Source organism: Hibiscus syriacus, unplaced genomic scaffold (assembly GCF_006381635.1).
Source record: "Hibiscus syriacus cultivar Baekdansim isolate YM2019G1 unplaced genomic scaffold, ASM638163v2 tig00110577_pilon, whole genome shotgun sequence".
Classification (NCBI taxonomy): Eukaryota; Viridiplantae; Streptophyta; class Magnoliopsida; order Malvales; family Malvaceae; genus Hibiscus; species Hibiscus syriacus.
The window spans coordinates 1,627,810-1,650,631 of NW_024062788.1; the positions used below are offsets into that span (position 1 = coordinate 1,627,810).

The 22,822-nt window shown below is 37.3% G+C and overlaps 1 pseudogene; it reads right to left on the minus strand.

Moving 5' to 3' along the window:
* Positions 1 to 544: 544 nt before the first annotated feature.
* On the minus strand, positions 545 to 21,287 carry LOC120133112 (annotated as a pseudogene).
* Positions 21,288 to 22,822: the final 1,535 nt, after the last annotated feature.

The window sequence follows — 22,822 nt, forward strand, 5'->3', positions numbered from 1 at the left end:
GCAAAGGCGAGGGCTAAAATACTAATATTATTTAGGTTAACTAGTCGGAGATATTATTGGGAGAGGAACAACTATAAATTATTCTTGTATAAACACGTGTATTATGATTTGGTGATGAACTTGGGATTCAATTCAATTTAATTTATCTAATTATTATCAATATGTAATAAGAAAATGTTTGAGATTTGAATTTATTATTTAAAATATTTATTTATTTAAATAAAATTCCAGATTTAATTCAATTAATTCTGCGATTATTGTTGTAAGGTAATGTCTTGCAAATCAAGGTTTGAATTTGGGTACTTTTATAATCTTTGCTTTTGCCTTCAATGTTGTAAAAAGGGAAAAAACTTGAAGAACAACAGATCATTTCTTAACCATGACATCAACCACTTTCAGACTTCAAGTTCTTCAAGCCAGCAATATTTATCTAAATCATTATTAGGACCGTAAACGAGCCGAACTTAAATAATTCATGATCCATTTTGACTCATTTACGACCTTAATCATTTCACGGTCTTGTGTCTTCAAGACATTTAACACTCATTGTATCAAGCTGGATGTTTAAGGAGCTTCACAGCCTCCAAAACAGCTGAAAAATCAAGGTCTCCCAACCCCATGCTTCTGCCCTTCTTGAAGGCCTCATTGGCTGCTGCTGCTACTGGCATTGATACCCCATTTTGATCCCCAAGTGCAAGAGCCAACCTCATGTCTTTCTGCTGATGTTTCAATGGGAACGCAGGCGAATAATCGTCTCGAAGCATCGCCGGTCCCTTCCCTCGAAACATCGGGTTAGCAATGCCACCCGAGTCCTTCACGAAACATGTTCAGGGCACTGCAAGTTTCAATGTGCCACTACTTGATAACATTATTTAGCTCTTTCAATCTTACCAACACGTCGAGCAGGTCGTGCGGATTCTATTCGCTTCCCTCGGCCAGCACAAATCCTTCTGAGAATGGGCTCATCACACTGTGGAGGATGAAAATGAATGTCCCGATCAAGTACTCGGATTTTTCAAGTTAAAGAAAGATGGAGCAAGACATTACCTGCCCATTATCATGTTGACAACAAGTTTCATTTTTGCTCCATTACCAATTTGTCCCAAGAAGAATGACTTCTTCCCCGAGACATCGAAAGCTGGAACTGCTTCTTCGTACAATGCCTAAATTTACAGTGGGAACATATTGCAGTTAACATCAAAAACATACATGATTATTGTAAACAGAGAAGCTGTGTATCAATTGACCTTATCTCCAGCAGCAAGAATGACCAGTTGACCAGTTTCTGCAGGCTATTTGCTAACGGAAACAGGCGCCTCGAGGAAGCTACCGCCTTTCGATGTAACCGCCTGTAGATATCCCACCGAAGAAATCAGTGTATCCGTAATCTGAATTTGTAAGTTTGAGACATAAAAAACAGCATAAATGAAGAAATTATATGGTAACCTCATTGATTTTGGAAGAAGTATGGGGATCAACAGTTGACATGTCAATATAGCCTTTACCATTGCAAATTTGCTCAAGAACACCATCTTTGTCAAATAAAACCTAAAAATAAATCATCAAAATGCACATATTATGTGGTAATGCAAGTTAATTCGAAACTGTAAATCGAAATTTTGTTAATGATTAATTAATTACCGAAAGAGCAGCAGCAGGGTCGGACAAAATGGAAATGGTGATCTTGCATTTCTTAACTACTTCTGCAGGGGTTTCTCCAACTGATGCACCATGAGCCACAACTTCATCACTCTGCAATATAAAAATTTGTCTCACTGGTAGTGAATTTATAAGCATAAAAATAGATAAAGCGAAATCAACACAAAATAAGACATTTATAATAAGACATAAACAATAATTGAGACTAAAAATGATTCAACTTTAATTACTTCTACGGATTAGAAGAATGGATTCCTCCCCTAAAAAATCGATCCCTGATTAAATATTTGTATTCTGAAATTCGAGTGATCGATCCCCGTGAAAAGGATTGACCCCTTATGTAAAAATTGTTGAAAAGTAATAAAATTGTATTCATTAAAGACTTAAAGTGTTTCGTAAGTACTAGATGGTTCTTGTTGCGGAATACGACTATCGAATAGAGCAAAATCGTAACTGATAATTTGAGAAAATAAGAATGAAGATAAAAGAGACACAAATTTTACGTAGAAAACCCCTAAATGATATAAGGTAAAAATCAAGGGCAACGGTAGAAGAATTTCACTATGAAAAAATAGGAATTACAACCTCTCTCGATCTAACAAGAAGAAAACAATGATAATTCTCTCTTGATAAAAAGAAGAAAACAACTCTCGAGAAACTCTCTAAATTCTCTAGTATTGAGAGAAAGCTAGAATAATTTGGGATGATTTTGAAACTAAATGAGCTAGGGTATTTATATAGTTGAAGCTTAAGGACTAATTTGTAAATACCCTAAATTACAATGACTAAATTGTGATTATACCATTTAGCAAATTTCAACAATTGTGTGCTTCTTTTGACCATTGCATCGAGATGTGCATTAATGCACCATTTTCGGTGTTGACTTTTAACAATTTCCCACTTGAAGATTTGATTGGAACAATCATATCTTCACACCATTCTTTCTACCTTGTATCATCATGTTGCTTACGTTTCTGACAGGCCACAAGAGGATCGACACCAAGAAAATTTATCAACATTGATTGTCTTCGTCATGAAATCTGCTATGTTGTCTTTGGTATGGATCTTCTGCATATCTATCGTCCATTCTTCCACCTTTTCACGAATGAAATGGTATTGAACTCGTATGTGCTTTGTCTTTGAATGAAATATTGGATTCCTTGCTAGATGCAAGGCGCTTTGACTGTCACAAAACATAGAGACATACTCTTGATTGTGCCCAAGCTCCTCCAATAGCACATTCAACCAAATTGCTTCTTTACTGGCTTGTGTAGCTGCTACATATTATGTCTCTGTTTTGGATGTAGCAACAACTGACTGCAATTTTGAAACCAAGCTTAGAGCTCCACCAGAAATTTTGAACACATATCCTGTAGTAGATTTGCTTTTATCCAAATCCCCTGGATAGTCAAATCAACATACCCATTTATAAGTAAATTTGATCCTCTGTAACATAATGCAACATTTGAGATCCCTTTGATGTATCTCAAAACCCTCTTTATTGTATTCCAATGCTCTTTGCCTAGATTCGCCATGTACCGACTAACCACTCCCACTGCTTATGCAATGTCTGGTCTTGTGCATATCATAGAAAACATTAAACTTCTCATTGCTGATGCATACAGTACTCGAGGCATCTCCATCATCTCTTCTTCACTGCTAGGACTCATACTGGAGGATAATTTGAAGTTAATAGGAAGAAGGGTAGAAATTGGCTTACAATCTTGCATGCTGAATTGTGACAATATCTTCTTCAAGTAATTCTTTTGTGAAAGCCAAATCTTCCTATTACTTCTATCTCGGTGAATTTGCATCCCTGGAATCTTGTTTTCTGATCCCAAGTCCTTCATTTCAAATTCCCTAGCCAATTGTGTCTTCAATTCTTCAATATGATCTTTGTTGGGTCCTACAACCAACATGTCATCCACATACAACAACAATATTACAAAATCATTATCACCAGACTTCTTGAAATAAGCACAATGGTATATATTAAGTCTGTTGTATCCAAGGCACATAATGAATGAATCAAATCTCTTATACCAAGGCCTCGACGCCTGCTTTAGACCGTACAGAGATTTGTTCAACCTGCAAACCAAATTCTTTTTTTCTTTTTCTTCAAAACCTTTAGGCTGGAGCATGTAAATCTCTTCTTCAAGATTTCCATGAAGAAAAGTTTTTTTAACATCTAGCTGCTCTAGATGTAAGTTCAATGTAGCACACATTGCCAAAACTACTCGAATTGTTGTTAGTCGAACCATAGGAGAAAAAATTTCATTGAAATCAATAACTTCTTTTTGAGCATATCCTTTGACCACCAGTATTGCACGATACCTCTCCACTTGATCATCACCATTTTGCTTGATTTTGAAGACCCATTTGTTATCAATTGGCTTCTTTCCTTGTGGTAGTGGCACAATGTCTCATGTATTATTTTTATGAAAGGCTTCAATTTCTTCTTGCATCGCCATCATCCACAGTGAAGCATCTAAGTTGTTTATTGCCTCCTGGTATGTTGATGGCTCACTGTTCTCTGTTAAAAGGCAGTATGCAATATTTACTTCTATAACATAATCTGAGTGCCAATTGGGATGTCTTCTCACACGATCTGATTGACGAGTTGTTGGAGCTTCAGAACTCTCTGGTTCTTGTTCATCATGTGCTGATTCTGCTTCAGAAGAATCTCCTTGCTCAATCTCTTTTTCCACATGTATTTGTGTAGTCTCTGACTTTTCAGCGCTATCATCTTCTTTTATTTGTAGTTTATCTTCTACAAAGATAACATCTTTGCTAATGATCACTTTGTGGCAGTGGGATCCCATAAGCAATACCTCTTTACACCATCAGCATACCCTAAGAATTTGTATTTCCTGGATTTTTTATCCAACTTTGAAATTTCTTTAGAGTTGTACATCACGTACACAACACTTCCAAATACATGGAGGTTTAAATAATCAACTGGTTTACTAGTCCACATCTCCATTGGTGTCTTCAGCTCTATTGCAATTGATGGAGCTCGATTCACCAAATAACAGGCGGTATTGACTGCTTCTGTCCAGAATAATTTTTCTAGGCATGCATCCCTCAACATTGCTCTTGTTCTTTCTAACAAGGTTTTGTTCATCCGCTCTGCAACTCCATTTTATTGAGGAGTGTTCGCCACTGTGAACTGTCTTTTGATGCCTTATTTCCTGCAAAAGTCATCAAATTCTTCGCTTGTGTATTCTCCTCCATTATCCGCTCTGAAACACTTGATCTTATTTACATAATCAAGTTCCACCCGCGCTTTGAAGTTTTTGAAAGTGGAAAACACATATGACTTCTTCTTAATAGGGTACACCCAACATCTTCTGGAGTAGTCATCAATAAATGAGACAAAATATTTTTCTCCGCCTAGGGATGTAACTGGCGCTTGCCATATGTCAGAATGAACCAATTCCAGAACACTTTTACATCTAGAATTTGACGTGTTGAATTTCAACCGGTGCTGCTTACTTGTTATGCAATGCTCACACAAAGTAAGTGATACATTTGTTAAGCCTGTAAGTAGCTTTTTCTCCACAAAGACTTTCATTCCTTGTTCTGACATGTGTCCAAGTTTTTTATGCCATAGTATTGCAGAATCTGAATTACATGAGGCAGCAGAGGCTTCTGCTTCTAGCAAATCTCCCTTCAACATGTACAAGTTTGCAGCTATCTTTTTGCCTTTTAGCACCACAAGCGCTCCACGAAACACCTTCATGATTGCTTTATGTGTTTCAATCTTGCTTGCATTATTATCCAACAATCCGTAGGATAATAAATTTCTCTTCAGGCCTTTCACGTGCCGCACATCTCGAACAACTTTAATTGTTCTATCATACATCTTCAATTTGATATTCCCACACCAACGATCTCTAAGGCATGATCATTGTACTATACACAGATCCTCCTGAGACAGGTTCATAATGATGGAACCATTCTCTTCTTGAGGTCATGTGATATGTTTCTCCTGAATCAATGAGCCATATATCTGCATATCTCTTTCTACCTTCCACGGTGGTTGACGCTTCACAGCATAGAGCATCTCCATCATCTGAAGTGTTTGCGATATTGCCTTGTGGATTGGAGTTTTTATTTAGACTCCAACAATCCTTCTTCAAGTCACCCTTCTTTCCACAGTTGTAGAACTTTAAATTCTTCTTGCTTCTCGACTTCGATCTACCATGTTTGTGACCACTGCTTTGGCCACGTTCTGTTGATCTCCCTCTCATCATTGTCAACGCTTCTGTTTGTTGCAGATTTACTTGTCTGTCTTCCTTGTTCTTGCGCCGATTTTCTTCTTGTAGAACAACAGCTGCAACGTCATCGAAGACTAGACTGGTGACATTACTATTTGTCAAGTTGATGATGAGTTGATCATACGAATCATGTAGACTTTGAAGTAGAAGTTCATCACGTTCTTGTTCTCCTATTGTACATCTTAAGGATGTAAGCTGAGAAAATAACGTGTTCAGTGTGTTTAAGTGCTCCGTCACTGAAGTAGATTCTGGCATACAAAGAGTGTACAATTTCCTCTTAAGGAAAATTTTATTGTGCAACGATTTGGCCTCGCACAATTTGGTGAAATGATCCCATATCTCCTTAGCTTCTATTACGGATAGCTCCCACTATTTCACTATTGTGAATAGTTCTCTAGAACCTTCAAAGAATGGGTAATAACTTCTTACTTTCTTATGTTGGAGGATCCATCTTTTTGGTGACAACCACAAAGACAATAAGTAGATATTACACACTCAAATCTGGCTCGGATACCAATTGTTGTGGAATACGACTATCGGATAGAGAAAAATCGCAACTGATAATTTGAGAAAATAAAAATGAAGATAAAAAAGACAAATTTTACTTGGAAAACCCCTAAATAATATACGGTAAAAACCACGGGCAACGGTAGAAGAATTTCACTATGAGAAAATAGGAATTACAACCTCTCTCGATCTAACAAGGAGAAAACAATATAATTCTCTCTTGATAAAGAAGAGAAAATAACTCTCGAGAAACTCTCTAAATTCTCTAGTATTGAGAGAATGCTAGAATGATTTGGGATGATTTTAAAGCTAAATGAGCTAGGGTATTTATAGTTGAGGCTTAAGGACTAATTTGTAAATATACTAAATTACAATAACTAAATTATGATTATACCATTTAGCAAATTTCAACAATTGTGTGCTCCTTTTGACCATTACACCGAATTGTGCATTAATACACCGTTTTCGGTGCTGACTTTTAACAGTTCTGAACTTTAAAATATATTTAAATTAGTCCAGAACATGATTTATTAATTAAACATTGGTTCTAAGTCAGATTTGTTTGAAATTTGTTGTCACTCTTAAACAACACTAATTACATAAGAGAAAATCGCCTCAGTGACCAAAAATCCCATATAATATACGATTTTAACCAACTTTTTCCGGATTTGCCAAAATGACCAACAAAATCGCAATGCGATCGCTAATTCGCAACGCGATCTCCATTATCGCAAATTCGCGTTACATTTCGCGTTGCGATAGTTGGAAATCGCATTGCGATGGTCTACAGTGTCGTTGCGATTTTCCCAATTCGCAATGTGAATAAGTAAATCGCAACGCGAATTGGGAAAATCGCAATGCGATACTGACTATCGCAATGCGATAATACAAAATCGCAACGAGATACTGACTTTCGCAACGCGATTCTGACTTTCGCAACGCGATTTACATAGCGCCATTCGTATTAACGCGTATTTTTTTTTCAACTTCCAAACATGAATTTTTTCTTAATAAATCGGAAACTGAACCATCCACAGTAATCGCAAATCATAACCTCAAACCCAAAATCACAACACTCAGTCCCATCTCCATCTCTCACTCTCTACGGCGAAATCCGTCTCCATCTCTGATGATTTCCGTCCCCATCGCCGGCGAAATCCCTCACAACCATTCACAGTCAAAAATCCCTCACAATCATTCAGAAATGGAAAATCAACCTCCGAGGGTTAGTTTTTTTTGTTTTTTTTTGAATTTTTTGCATTATTTTAGGTTTTTCATATTGAGATTGATGATAAGTTTACTGGTAATTTCAATAATAGATTAACCATTTCACTTAGATTTCTTATTAAATTCATTCGATTGCTGCCAATACTGCTAAACTGTTTAGCCTGTGAAGTTAGTATTTGTCTTTGTTTTGTCTTTTGGTTGAAGTAATGCAGAAGAAGAATAGTTTCGAGAATAAAAATCGCAACGCGGAAATAACTATCGCAACGCGAAATAAAAATCGCAATGCGAAACCAAAATCGCATTGCGATTTTCATTTCGCGTTGCGATTTTCATTTTGCGTTGCAATTCTCTCGTCGCGATAGTCATTTTGCGTTGCGATTCTCTCGTTGCGATAGTCATTTCCGCGTTGCGATTCTCATTATCTCGTTGCGATTTTCATTTCAACCAAAAGACAAAACAGTGTTGCAAATTTTAGTTTCAAGAATAAACTACTATTTATGTTTATTGTTTTTGGTATATCTTGACAGTGTAGTTTTTGGTATATCTAACTTGGTATGTTTATTGTTTTTGTAGAAATTTTTTTCGGCTTCATTGACATTAAGGAATAAAGTTAGCCTAGCCACTACAATTGTTTCGAAGCTTTCACCTGCACAAAGAAAATTGTTTGAAGAAACCTGCTTCGGGCCATGGCTGAGAGTACAGCATCCGGGTGGAGATGCTAATTTGACCCATTTGTGGCTTCAGACCATGACTAGCGATCTACCCGACAATATACAACGTGGTGAGGAAGAGATATGGTTTCATTTTCCACCGGCGTATACTTGTTTTGGGCGGAAGGAGTTCTGCTTAATCACTGGTCTATGATTCGGACATGATAATGTAGGCCGGTACACTCGTCATATCACCCGCCCATCATGGTTATCCAGGGTTTTTCCTGATGAGTCAATAGAGAAGCCGAACTTACACGTCGACGACATGAAGAAATTGTTTAATAAGAAAGATGGTTTTACTCGGATGAATGACGTCGATGTTGTCCGAGTATGCCTTATACTACTTTTGTATGCCGGCTTTTTAGGCAGAGAGGCCAGACAACCTATTCCTCAAGAGCTAATATTGTTGGTAGAGGACCTAAATGCATGGAATCTGTTTCCGTGGGGTTCGTATATATGGAAAACTACCTGGACTAAGTTGTCGTCTGCCTTTGATGACCGCAAAAGTTTGCGGGGCGATGGGTCGAAATACACTTTGTCAGGCTTTGTTTGGGCCTTTAAGGTAAGAATTTCTATATAATGTTTTCAAAATTATAATTAATTATTTAACAATTACTAATGTTTGTTATTATATTGTTTGTAGATTTGGATATTCGAGGCCTTTCCCGCCATGAAGACATATGCAATAAAAACTTCAAATGATATTCCCATGGCTATTTCTTGGAAGAGGAAACGTCTGTTGGATTGGGAAGACTTAATATCATATGCGACAATAAATAATGTAAGTTAACACAAATACTATCATATATAAACAAGTTATTAATAGTAGACGTTTAACTTTGTTTGAGTTTTTATATTTTTAGGAGGCCAACATTCCATTAATGAGACTGACACCCACGGAGGCTGAGCTTGCCACTGATTGGTGGCAAGCTAGTCAGCGTTTTCTTGATGGCACGAATGATGAGCAGCCTCCACTTCCTCCACTTCGAGAGCCATCACCTCACCCAGAGCCATCACTTGATCGACCCGACTATATACCTCTACAACGAGAGCCATCACCTATCCCGTCACATCATCGAGCCTCTTCTCCACCATCACCTCATGATAGGCGACCGGTAAAGATGCCACGACTTCTATCTCCCTGTTCTCCACCTCCACGGGATGAGTCAAGGGAGTTACGTGATGAGGTCAATGCCTTGCGTGAGGAGATCGGTACTCTACTCGATAACGATGGTGCATGGCGTGTGGAGGTGTCTACTTTACGTGGTGAGGTTGCCGCTCTACGTGAGATGGTAGTATCGTTGCATAATGAGGTTCATACTCTACACAATGAGGTAAGTTTAAGATTTTCCATATTTAACTTGATGATAAATTTACTCGTAATTTCACTTAAATTAACCATTTCACTTATATTGCTTAGTAAATTTATTCGGTTGCTGCCAATACTGCTAAACTGTTTATTAACACTGTGAAGTTAGTATTTGTCTTTTTGTTTTGTCTTTTGGTTGAAGTAAATTTATTCGGTTGCTGCCAATTCTGCTAAACTGTGTATTCTTTAACACTGTGAAGTTAGTATTTGTCTTTGTTTTGTCTTTTGGTTGAAAGTTTGAAATATATTTGTCTTTGTTTTCACTGTTTAAATATCATGTCTGTTTATTTACTGATATTTGTATTTAATTATTTAGCAGACCGATAAGGTGGATGCTTTACGTCGGGTTTTTCTTGCACGACAGAGTTCACGCATCAGACGGCATGCACGTGCTATTAAGTCTCCGTATACCCCAATAGTGCGAAGACACCGCAAGAGTCCACTCCTATCGTTGAAGAGGCCCCTATCATTCCTCGAGAGTCCCCTCCCACCGTTCAAGAGGCCACTGTCATCCCTCAAGAGTCCACTCCTATCGTTGAAGAGGCCCATATCATTCCTCGAGAGTCCCCTCCCACCGTTCAAGAGGCCACTGTCATCGTTGAAGAGGTCCCTCCCACCATTCAAGAGCCCGATTCACATGGCGTCATATGTAGGATTCTTGAGAAACCCTCTGACGTGCCGGACATGATGGATTCAAGTTGGCTCTCGTATGAGTTACCGGCCAGTACCATACCGGTATCTGAAGTGGAGAGGAAACAACTACCGGACACAATTCTGGATAACACCCTTTGGGCTAAGACCACAGTTGATTTTTATCTACATGAACGAAGCCAGGGGTGTTTCACTGACATATGCAAGCTCAACGATGATATCTATTTGTTGCTTGATCGGTCTTGGTGGGGCGTATTATTAGGGGTCGAAGACAATGGCTATTTCGATGGAGGGGTAAGTCTTATATTTTACTTATATTTTAATTTGATTATTTTTTTGTAAATTTATGTAAGTTACTAATATATGTCTTTTTTTGTAAAACAGCATATCGATGCGTGGGTGTCACGTCTTCTAATAATTAGGAAACTTAAGGAAAATAAAAGAAATACACGATATACAATTATGCCGACGTCTTTTAACGCCGTTCACTTGAAGAATCAACGAGATGAATCATTTGCGTTGGGCAATGGACAAGCTAAACTTTATCCTACATGGTGGGAGGTCGATAAGGTTAGTGTTTATTTTAGATTGAGTTTAAAGGTATTCATAAATAAGTGCGCAAATGAATGAATTATTACTTATGATTGCAGGTGTTTATCCCTGTTTTGGAACGTAACCATTGGCTTCTCGTCGAGCTTCAGATCTCATCCCTTAAGGCAATAGTATATGACAACATGATAAATTACATATCATTGGCTGATTTAAGAGATATTATTAAGGGATGGAGCTCTTATTTGGCTAAATTCTTGGATGCGATAAATTATTGGACTCGTTCTGGAAACAAGAAGCCAAAGAAGCTCAATATTACAGTTAGTAGAGACGAGACCGCACCACAACAAACGAAAGGACCCAGAGGGGATTGTGGTCCTCTCGTATGCTTGGCGTTAGACCGTTTGATCACAGGAAGTATAAAGTATCTACCTCCCACCGATATAGATAGAGCTGCAGTAGGCTTGTGATTTCGACATTATATGGCTAGATCGATATATACGAGACGCTGCCTACCTGCATCCGCGTTATAAAAATGTCCATAAACAATTGGTATGTTTATAGGCTTGTGGTTTGAAAATGTTTGGTTAAGTACCTAGAATTCAATAATTTGCTGTTTGTAGGTTTTAGATGTTGTTGTTTGAGCAAATGTTTGGTTTATGCAGGTTAATCTCAGAAGTGAGCTGCGTGAAAATGATGTATGGCTGCAAAAGTTGATTCAATAGTATAAGTGTTATTTTCTCTAATAATTATTGCTTATTTGTAAAAGGTGATTTGTAAAAGTTGATTTGTTTAATTGATGTTAACATAATTCTTATTTGTGCTTGTTTAATTGATTGAAATGTAATGGTTGATTTTGTTGATTTCAATCTGCATTATGTTGAAGGCAAAAAGTACTATCGCAATGCGAAATGAAAATCGCAAAGCGAAATGAAAATCGCAACGAGAGAATCGCAACGCGAAATTAAATTCGTGTTGCGATTTTCATTTCGCATTGCGATTCCCTCGTTGCAATTTTCATTTCGCATTGCGAAATTAGCGTTGCGATTTTCATTTCGCATTGCGATTCTCTCGTTGCGATTTTCATTTCGCATTGCGATAGTAATTTCCGCGTTGCGATAGACATTAAGATGATTGCCTATTAAGTGATAACAACTGAACAGATCATAGCAATTTTCAAACTCAAATTACTAATACATGCCTAACTGAAAATGTTAAAAGTTCACACATAAAATCTACATAATACAACGTTTGCATTTAAAAATCACCTAAGTTAACAGTCCCAAAAGGTGAAGCCAGTTGTGATTGGGATTTTAAAGATGATTGCGATTTTGATTGCCTTTTTCTTGACACCATATGAGCTTTGGATTTTGATGATGATCCATATTTTGGTAGAGGAAAAGATGATTGTGATGGCACTGGTGATCCACATATCAACCTTGTATGACCACTTTCCTTGCACCGACTACATGTCGATCCCTTCTTCTCTTCACCCTTAGACGGTATACGATCGTGACTTTTTGGTCGGCCAGGTAGCCTTCTGTCCATGGCTGGTGGCAAAACTGTTTGTAAGTCATCTGGTATGTCCCACTCAGAAGGATGTGGAATAGGGTAGACAATCTCGGCATAAGTCTGTCGATATACTTTTGTAGTGTAGCAATCCATAGCGTATGTGCTTGAATCATCTTGGTTTAGATGAAGAGCAACTTTTATAACATGGCCACACGGATAACCAGATGTTTACCATTTCATACAACTACACGTCCTTGCATTTAGATCGACAAGCCCATTTAAGTTATTATCCAGTACTTCAAACAAAGTGTTTGAACATGGTTCAACTCTCCATGACGTTGACTTCACAACACGTTTCGTTATCTTTTTTTCAGTCCATGGTGTAACACGATGTTCCAATGTTCCTGTAAATTTAAATAAATAATACTTAGTAAAATATATGATAAGTTACGAATTCAAAGAAATAATACCTGCATGGTTTCTTTTCTTGTAGTACCACTGTTGAATAGAGACTCGAAAAAACTCCATTAACATAGTAATGGTTAATTTCCGGGAATGACGACTTAGAGCGTTGATTGATTCAGCACTATTAGACGTCATGAAACCATATCTTGCTCCAAGTTGATGTACTCTTGACCATCTTTCAAACCTGACATCTTCTAGTGTTTGAGCACACTGAGGCAAAACACGTCTTAAACAATTTATATGCTTATTGAAATCCACTTCCCGATAAGCTTTTACAGCCTTCCAGTATGTCCATTTGTGCTTTTTTATACAAGCAGATCTTGATTTTAGATTTCTATACAAATGAACACCACAAAGTCCATGAAAAGCATCTGGAAAACACCTTCTAACAGCGTTGTCAATTGAGTTTGCCCTATCGGATATGATTGTCAGATTGCTAATAGGACCTATGCAATCCCTAAGATACCCCATAAACCATGTCCATGAATCAGAGGTTTCAGATTTGCCAACCCCGTAAGCTATTGGCAATATCTCATTGTTAGCATCCATGGCTACTGCTAATAAGTTTACTCCAAGGTATCGACCTTTCAAATATGCTCCGTCAACTATAATAACTGGGCGCATGCAAGTAATAAACGAACGAATCTACAAAATAATATACACAAGAAATATAATCATTTAAATGTGAAATGCATGTAACTAACAGAAATGAGTCAACAGAATTATATTGATTTACTAACCGCAGCACCAATGGCGATAAACAGCAACTCAAAGCATCCATCTCTATCTGTTTTGATATGAGTTACCGACCCAGGATTTTTCAGCTTTAAATTGTGACAATAAGCCGGTAGTTGGGCAAACGATGCTTCTGGCGACCCCCTCAACAATTCCAAGGCATAACATTTGGCTCTCCAAGCTTGAGAATATGATATACTAATCTTGAACCGAGCATTCATGTCAGTCATAATTTCATGTCCCCGATATACCCTGCCATTCAAAAACATTAACTCAGCCAGAAAACCACCCAACACCTTTTTGTTTGCCTGTCTATGGTTAGGAAAAACTTGGGTTCTTGAACATGTATGTTTATCAATAAAAGTCCTAACTTGAAACATTTCGCAATCTTTTATCCTCTTTGCAATCATACGCCACGTACAGTTTTTGTCAATCATACACCTTGTTTCGAAACGATCTTTGCTTGATTTGTTAACTTTTAGTTGATAGCCATCTTCCACACATTTCGTATACAAAGCTATCTTCAAGTCTTCCTTTGTATCAAAACAATCATCTTTCTTGATACGAATAACTTTTGTGTAACAATCAACTGCTTTCTTTACCAACTCTTCTTCCGGTATCTGAAGTAATTCTGGCATATTCCAGTTATACTCCCGTGGCATTTTCTTTTCTTCGGGGACTTGTTCTTCTTCTTTTTCTTCTTCTTTTTCTTCTTCAGGATTATATGAATTACAGAATGGATGTTCAACATGTTCATTCACAGCCTCCACTTCCTCCTCATTATCATCAACAACATCTTCCTCGGCAACGGTTGTTTCATCATCAAAATTCGGGTATTGACCAATATCAAAATCATTACACGCAGGGTCTGTTTCTTCTTCTGAAACATCATCAAAATCCGAGTATTGACCAATATCAAAGTCCGGGTATTGACCAAGATCAAATTTTGAATACTGACTAGTACTCACAATTTTTTCTCTTGGCTCATCATCGTCTAATTGGTCAATACGAAAACCGGAATTTGGTGTTGAAAGTTGATTGGGATTTGGATTAGAGAAAGGTTGTGGGTTTTGAGAAAAACTTAGTTGATTACTACCCGCTACTGACCCAACAATACTACTTCTAGGTTCAACAACATACAATGTAACATCATCACTTGAAACACTAATGTAAGCAATGAATCGTTCAACATCTTCATTGTCGGTTAACAAATAAACTTTACCATTCCTCTGATAAGATAGCCTAAATCCACTTAGGGGCTCTAAATTCAATTTCTTTGAAACACGTAATATTAGAGTTTCATAAGTTAACTTTTTTAATGACAGTTTTAGTTGAAGATTCATGGGTAAAGGCATATATTGTAAAACACCATGAACATTCTCTCATGACCCTCCAAAACACAAATCTATCCAAACATGATCAATATTAGATGATTTCATGGTTGTAAATTAATTTACTAAACAAACGAGCTGCGAAACTAAGACCTGTTGCCGGATGGGGAACGATGTAGGAACGGATGTCGCCGGAGAGAGTGATAGATGGAGATGGAATGAGTTGCGATTTAGGGATTTAGGTTATGAGTTGTTGCTTCTGCGTAGATATATACACAAAAAATTTGTGTTGCGAAACTAAAACCTATTGCGAACTTTGAAAATCGCATTGCGATTCTGTATTATCTCGTTGTGAAAGTAAGTATCGCGTTGCAATTTTCCTAATTCGCAATGCGAATTTGGAAAATCGCAATGCGATACTGACTATCGCAACGAGATTCTGACTTTCGCAACGAGATTCTGAAAATCGCAATCATCTTCAAAATCCCAATCACAACCGGCTTCACCTTTTGGGACTGTTAACTTAGGTGATTTTTAAATGCAAACGTTGTATTATGTGTATTTTATGTGTGCACTTTTAACATTTTCAGTTAGGCATGTATTAGTAACTTGAGTTTGAACATTGCTATGATCTGTTCAGTTGTTATCACTTATTAGACATTCATTTGACTATCGCAACGGGGAAATCGCAACGCGAAAATGGCTATCACAACGTGAAAATGGCTATCGCAATTCGAAATGAAAAATCGCAACGCGAAAATGGCTATCGCAACTAGAAAATCGCAATGCGAAATGAAAATCGCATTGCGATTTTCTCGTTACGATTTTCATTTCGCATTGCAATTTTCTCGTTGCGATAGTCAGTTTCGTGTTGCGATAGTTTGTTTTGCCTTCAACATAATGTAGATTGAAAATTAACAAATCAACTATTACATTTCAATCAATTAAACAAGCACAAATAAGAATTATGTACACATCAATTAAACAAATCAACATTTACAAATCATCTTTTACAAATCAATTAAACAATCAAAAAATAATAATAATTCTTATTTCTTCATAAATAATTGAATCAATGAATCAACAACTTTGTGACCCCTTACATCCATTTCACGCAGCTCACTTAAGGATTAACCTGCAGAAACCAAACATTTGCTCAAACAAGACTTCCTACACATCTAAAACCTACAAACAGCAAATTATTGAATTCTAGGTACTTAACCAAACATTTTCAAACCAAAAGGAGTATATATGTTAACAAAACTTGTATTTGACTTACCAATTAACAATGGACACTTTCATAAGGCGGATACAGGTAGGCAGCGTCTCGAATATATTGCTCTAGCCATAAAATGCCGAAACCACAAGCCTACTGCAGCTCTATCTCTATCGGTGGGAGGTAGAAACTCTGTGTTTCCCGTCGTCAAACGCGCCAAGCACAAGCATACGAGAGGACCACAATCCCCTCTGGCTCTCGGCGATTGTTGTGGCGCGGTCTCGCCTCTGACAACTGTGATATTAAACTTCTTTGGCTTCTTGTGTCCAGAATGAGTCCAATAATTAATCCCATCCAAGAATTTAGCCAAATGAGAGCTCCATCCCTTGATAATATCTCTCAAATCAGACAGTGATATGTAATTTATCATGCTGTCATACACTATTATCTTCAGGGATGGGAGCTGAAGTTGGACGAGAAGCCAATGACGACGTTCCAAAACAGGGATAAACACCTGCAATCATAAGTAATAATTCATTTATTTGTGCACTTATTTATGAACACCTTTAACAAATTTAAAAAATAAACACTAACCTTATCGACCTCCCACCATGCAGGATAAAGTTTAGCTTGTCCATTGCCCAACGAAAATGATTCATCTCGTTGATTCTTCAAGTGAACTGCGTGAAAAGCCGCCGGCATTATTGTATATCGCGAATTTTTTTTATTTTTCCTAAGCTTCCTTATTATTAGTAGACGTGACACCCACACATTGATATGTTGTTTTACAAAAAAATACATATATTAGTGAATTACATTAATTTTTAAAAAAATTAATCAAAATCATATATAAGACAAATATAAGACTTACCTCCCCATCGAAATAGCCACTGTCTTCAACCCTTAATAGCACACCCCACCAAGACCGATCAAGTAACAAAAACATTTCATCGTTGAGTTTGCTTATGTCAGTGTAACACCCTTGACTCCGCTCATATAGATAAAAATCAACTGCGGTCTTAGCCCAAAGGGTATTATCCACAATTGTTTCCGGTAGTTGTCTCCTCTCCACTTCAGATACCGGAAGGGTACTAGCCGGTAACTCATACGAGAGCCAACTCTCATCCATCATGTCCGGAACCGGTGAGGGTTTCTCAATACTTTGATATATTACCCCATGTGAATCGGACTCTGGAATGGTGGGAGGGACCTCTTCAACGATGACAGTGGCCTCTTGAACGGTGGGGGGGACTCTTGAGGGAGGATAGGGGCCTCTTGAATGATTGGAGGGGACTCTTGAGGGATGACAGGTGAGTCGGGCTTCTTCTTGCGGAGTCTTCGCACCATTGGGGTGAACGGAGACGTAATAGCACGTCCATGCACGTCCACCTTATCGGGCCGCTAAAAAAATTTAATACATAAATCAGTAAATAAACAGACATGATATTAAACAAAGACAAATATGTTTCAAACTAGCATTGTATTCACCCAAGTCATTATTCTATCATAGTTCACAAAATGCTCAGATAACATTCCAGAAGTAAGCACTTATATAAACATTTAAAAGGACAACATATATAAACATTCCAGAAGAAGAATAGTTTACTTTCGCAACACGAAACTTAAAATCGCAACGCGAAAATGACTATCGCAACGCGGAAATGGCTATCGCAATGCAAAATGAAAATCGCAACGACAAAATCGCAATGCGAAATGAAATCGCAACGACAAAATCGCAACGCGAAACACAAATCGCATTGCGATTTTCATTTCGCGTTGCGATTTTGTCGTTGCGATTTCATTTCGCATTGCGATTTTGTCGTTGCGATTTTCATTTCGCATTGCGATAGCCATTTCCGCGTTGCGATAGTCATTTTTGTGTTGCGAAAGTAAACTATTCTTCTTCTGCAAATTGAAACTTGAATGGATTGCATTACTTCAACAAAAAGACAAAAACAAAACCAAAAACAAATACTAACAAAAACAGTTTAGCAGTATTGGCAGCAACCGAATGAATTACGAGTATGAAAAATCTTAAACTTACCTCGTTGCGTAGAGTATGAACCTCATTCTGCAACGATGCTACCATCTCACGTAGAGCGGCTACCTCACCGCGTAATGTAGACACCTCAACACACCATGCACCATCGTCTTTGCGTAAAGTACCGACATCCTCACGCAAGGCATTGACCTCATCACGTAACTCCCCTAACTCATCCCGTTGAGGTGGAGGTGGAGAATAGGGAGATAAATGTCGTGGCATCTTTGCCGGTCGCCTATCTTGCGGTGATGGTGGATAAGAGGCTCGATGATGTGACAGAATAGGTGATGGTTGTCGTTGTGGAGGTGTATAGTCGGGTCGATCAGATGATGGCTCTGGGTGAGGTGATAGCTCTGGGCGAGGTGATGGCTCCCGAAGTGGAGGCTGCTCATCAACCGTTCCATCAAAAAAACGCTTACTAGCTTGCCACCAATTAGTGGCAAGCTCAGCTTCCGTGGGTGTCAGCCTCTGTAGAGGAGTGTTGGCCTCCTAACAATATAAAAGCTCAAACAAAGTTAAACGTGTACTAGTAATAACTTGTTTATAAACATATGGTAGTATTTATGTTAACTTACATTATTTATTGTCGTATACCGTAGTAAATCTTCCCATTGCAAGGTTTGTTTCCTCTTCCAGGAAATAGCCCTGGGAATATCATTTGAAGTTTTTATTGCATATGTCTTCATGGCGGGAAAGGCCTCAAATATCCAAATCTACAAACAATATAATAACAAACATTAGTAATTGTTAAATAATTACTTATAATTTTGGAAACATTATATAAAAATTCTTACCTTAAAGGCCCAAATAAAGCCTGTCAAAGTGTATTTGGAACCATCGCCATGCAAACTTTTTCGATCATCCAAGGCAGACGATAACTTATTCCATGTAGCTTTCCATAAATACGAGCCCCACGGAAACAGGTTCCACGCATTTAGGTCTTCTACCAATTTGATTAGATCATTTGGAATAGGTTGTCTGGCCTCTCTGCCTAAAAAGCCGGCATGCAAAAGAATTAGAAGGCATACTCGGACAACGTCGACGTCATCCATCCGAGTAAAACCATCTTTCTTATTCAACAATCTTGTCAGGTCTTCTACGTGTAGATTCGGCCTCTCCAGCTCAAGAAAAACCCGGGATAGCCATGATGGGCGGGTAATGTGTCTAGTGTACCGACCTACATCATCGTGTCCGAAGCGTAGACCGGTGATTAAGCAAAACTCCTCCCGCCCAAAACACGTATACGCCGGTGGAAAATCAAACCATATCTCTTCATCACGACGTTGTATAGTCTCTGGTAGATCGCTAGTCATGGTTTGAAGAAACAGGTGTGTCAACATCGCATCTCCACCGGGATGTTGTACTTTCAGCCATGGCCCGAAGCATGTATCCTCAAACATTTTTCTTTGTGCAGGTGAAAGCTTCGTCGCAATTGTTTTGGTCAGGCTGACTTTATTTCTTAAGGTCAATTGAGCCGAATAAAAGTTCTACAAAAACAATAAACATACTAAGTTAGATATACCAAAAACTACACTGTGAAGATATACCAAAAACAATAATAAACATAAAGAGTTGTAGTTTATTCTTCAAACTTAAATTTGCAACACTGTGAATTTCGTATTTGTCTTTGGTTTTTGGTTGAAGTAATGCAATTCATTCAAGTTTTAATTTGCAGAAGAAGAATAGTTTCTGAAAATGAAAATCGCAACACGAAAATGACTATCGCAACGCGAATTTGACTATCGCAACGAGAGAATCGCAACGCGAAACTAAAATCGCGTTGCGATTTGCATTTCGCGTTGCGATTCTCGGTTGATTTAATAAGCAATCTAAGTGAAATGGTTAATCTATTATTGAAATTACCAGTAAACTTATCATCAATTTCAATATGAAAAACCTAATAATAATGCAAACATTTCAAAAAGAAAATAATTAAAAAAAACTAACCCTCGTTGGTTGATTTGGTTGATTTTCCATTTCTGATTGTGAGGGTGGCTCTGAGAGATGGAGATAGACGGATTTCGTCGGAGATGGGGACGGATTTCGTCGGAGATGGGTGAGAGAGTGAGAGATGGAGATGGGACTGAGTTGTGATTTTAGGTTTTAGGTTATGAGTTGCGATTACGGGATATACTGTGGACGGTTCAGTGTTCCAATATATTAATATTCGTGTTTGGAATTTAAAAATAAAATACTTGGCCAGGATACTAATGGCACTTTGAAAATCGCATTGCGATTATGTATTATCGCGTTGCGAAAGTCAGTATCTCGTTGCGATTTTTGTATTATCGCATTGCGATAGTAAGTATTGCATTGCGATAGTCAGTATCGCATTGCGATTTTCCTAATTCGCGTTGCGATTTACTTATTCGCATTGCGAATTGGGAAAATCGCAACGACACTGTAGACCATCGCAATGCGATTTCCAACTATCGCAACGCGAAATGCAACGCGAATTTGCGATAATGGAGATCGCGTTGCGAATCAGCGATCGCATTGCGATTTTGTTGGTCATTTTGGCAAATCCGGAAAAAATTGGTTAAAATCGTATATTATATGGGATTTTTGGTCACTGAGGCGATTTTCTCATTACATAATGAAACCTTGAACAATTCACTATAAAATAGATGTATAACTATTTTCGTAACTTAAATCCGAAAATTGTAAAGATTACCAACGGATTAAAAATACGTAATAATTCTTTTCATAATTCTAAAGAGGTGAAAACATATTTCATATTTATAGAGCCACTATTCACAAACTTCTTAAACAACTAATACAAACCCATCAATCAGATCTCAAAATGGAAAGAAACTGCAACTGGATATGATAATTTCCAAGGAAAAGTAAACAAACAGCAGAAGAAGATGAAGAAGAAAAAAAGATGTATTTTTGTTGGTAGTGGAATGAGAAGTCTTGAAAAAGCAAACCTTAGAAAGAGTTCTGTTCCAAACAGTGACTTTGAATCCATTGTTAAGCAAGTTCATGGACATGGCTTTTCCCATTATTCCCAATCCCAACAACCCTACCTCCATCTTCTTCTTCTTCTTCTTTCACACTTCATGTAAGCCTACCTATATAAATACCAAAAGCAAAGCATAGAGCATTGTTTTAGCTCGATAAAATCACTATCATCCTTGTCACCCCCATTGATATTTTTAATATAATCAATTTGCTTTGATTATTACCTTGATAGTGTATGGTAAATTAAATATTTCCATCTTTGGAAATTAACGTGTTGTCGTTTAGTGGAAAAACGGATGCGTTTCTACGTAAGCCTACGATGGCAGGAAAATCATGCTTCAGATCTTTTTTTTTTAATTAAAATAACACTGAAAATATTATTTCTTAATCCAACATCTTTTTAGATTATTTTCGCGGCTCACCCGGTCAGTATGGAGTTCCTTTCATTTGTTTAAGGTATGTTAATGTATTACAACTATTTGAAAGAATGCCCAATAGCTTATGAGTTCATGTTATATGTTATAATGATGTATGATGACATATATTGATACATGGATATGTTATGTGTCTATTAGTTATATGTTGATGTGAGATTATGACATGAGAAGTTGTCATATTAGTGTATATGTATATGTTGCAATGACATATAAATTGGCTTTTTAGATTATATTAGTGAAAGTGATCTTGTATGAAATTTAATTGGTTAGCTAAAGGAATTGTGCATTATTTTATTCACTTCTCATCAAAAAGTCTCAACTTTCATCATATGAGAAATTTATAGTCATATATACCAAGAAGACTTAAAGAAATAATGAACTCATTATTGAATGCATGTACTTACCAGATTTGCTCCACTTCCACCTTCACTATAATCTCAAATTCAGCTTTCTTCCTATATAAATTGACCATTTCTTGAATAAAAGGTTTACCGTTCTTGAAATTATACGGGGAGAGATGAGTATAGTTTACAAAACATTTGCAGGTTCTTAACAAATACTTATCTGCTATATCGATCAACAAAAAAAGTGTCAATAGGGTTGCATTGGCTAAATTTTTTTTTTTTTGGAGTATGGAGAGAAATGATAGAAAAATTGCATAAGTATTTAGAGTGGTTCAACTTCCTCAATAAAGTTTACACCCACTACCTTAGTTCCACACTGAAGATTTCTAACAAATTCACTAATTTACTTTTTCTTTTTCTAGGCTTAAGAGTAATCTTTTACAGCTCCCTAGTTTTCAATGGCTAAGCTAGAAATCAACCCCTTTTTCAAAATGGATAAAAAGATTATAAACAAGAAATCTCTCAAAGGAATGTGTTTACAAATTAAGCTCACTAAAAACATACTATTTATTTTATATGTTGGAATGTGTTTGTGATCGTTTCTAGTCGTTAGGGATGTTTTGGAGCCGTTGAGGACTTAATTGTTGAAAAATAAAACCGTTGAGACCAAGGAGTATCAATACTCGGGCTTGGAGTATCGATACTGCACTAATAAAAACTAGCCGTTTTTTCAACCGTTGGGCTGGGAGTATCGGTAATGAGGTCATGGTATCGATACTATTATACAAAGTAGTATCAATACTCCTTTAAGTATCGGTATAAAAA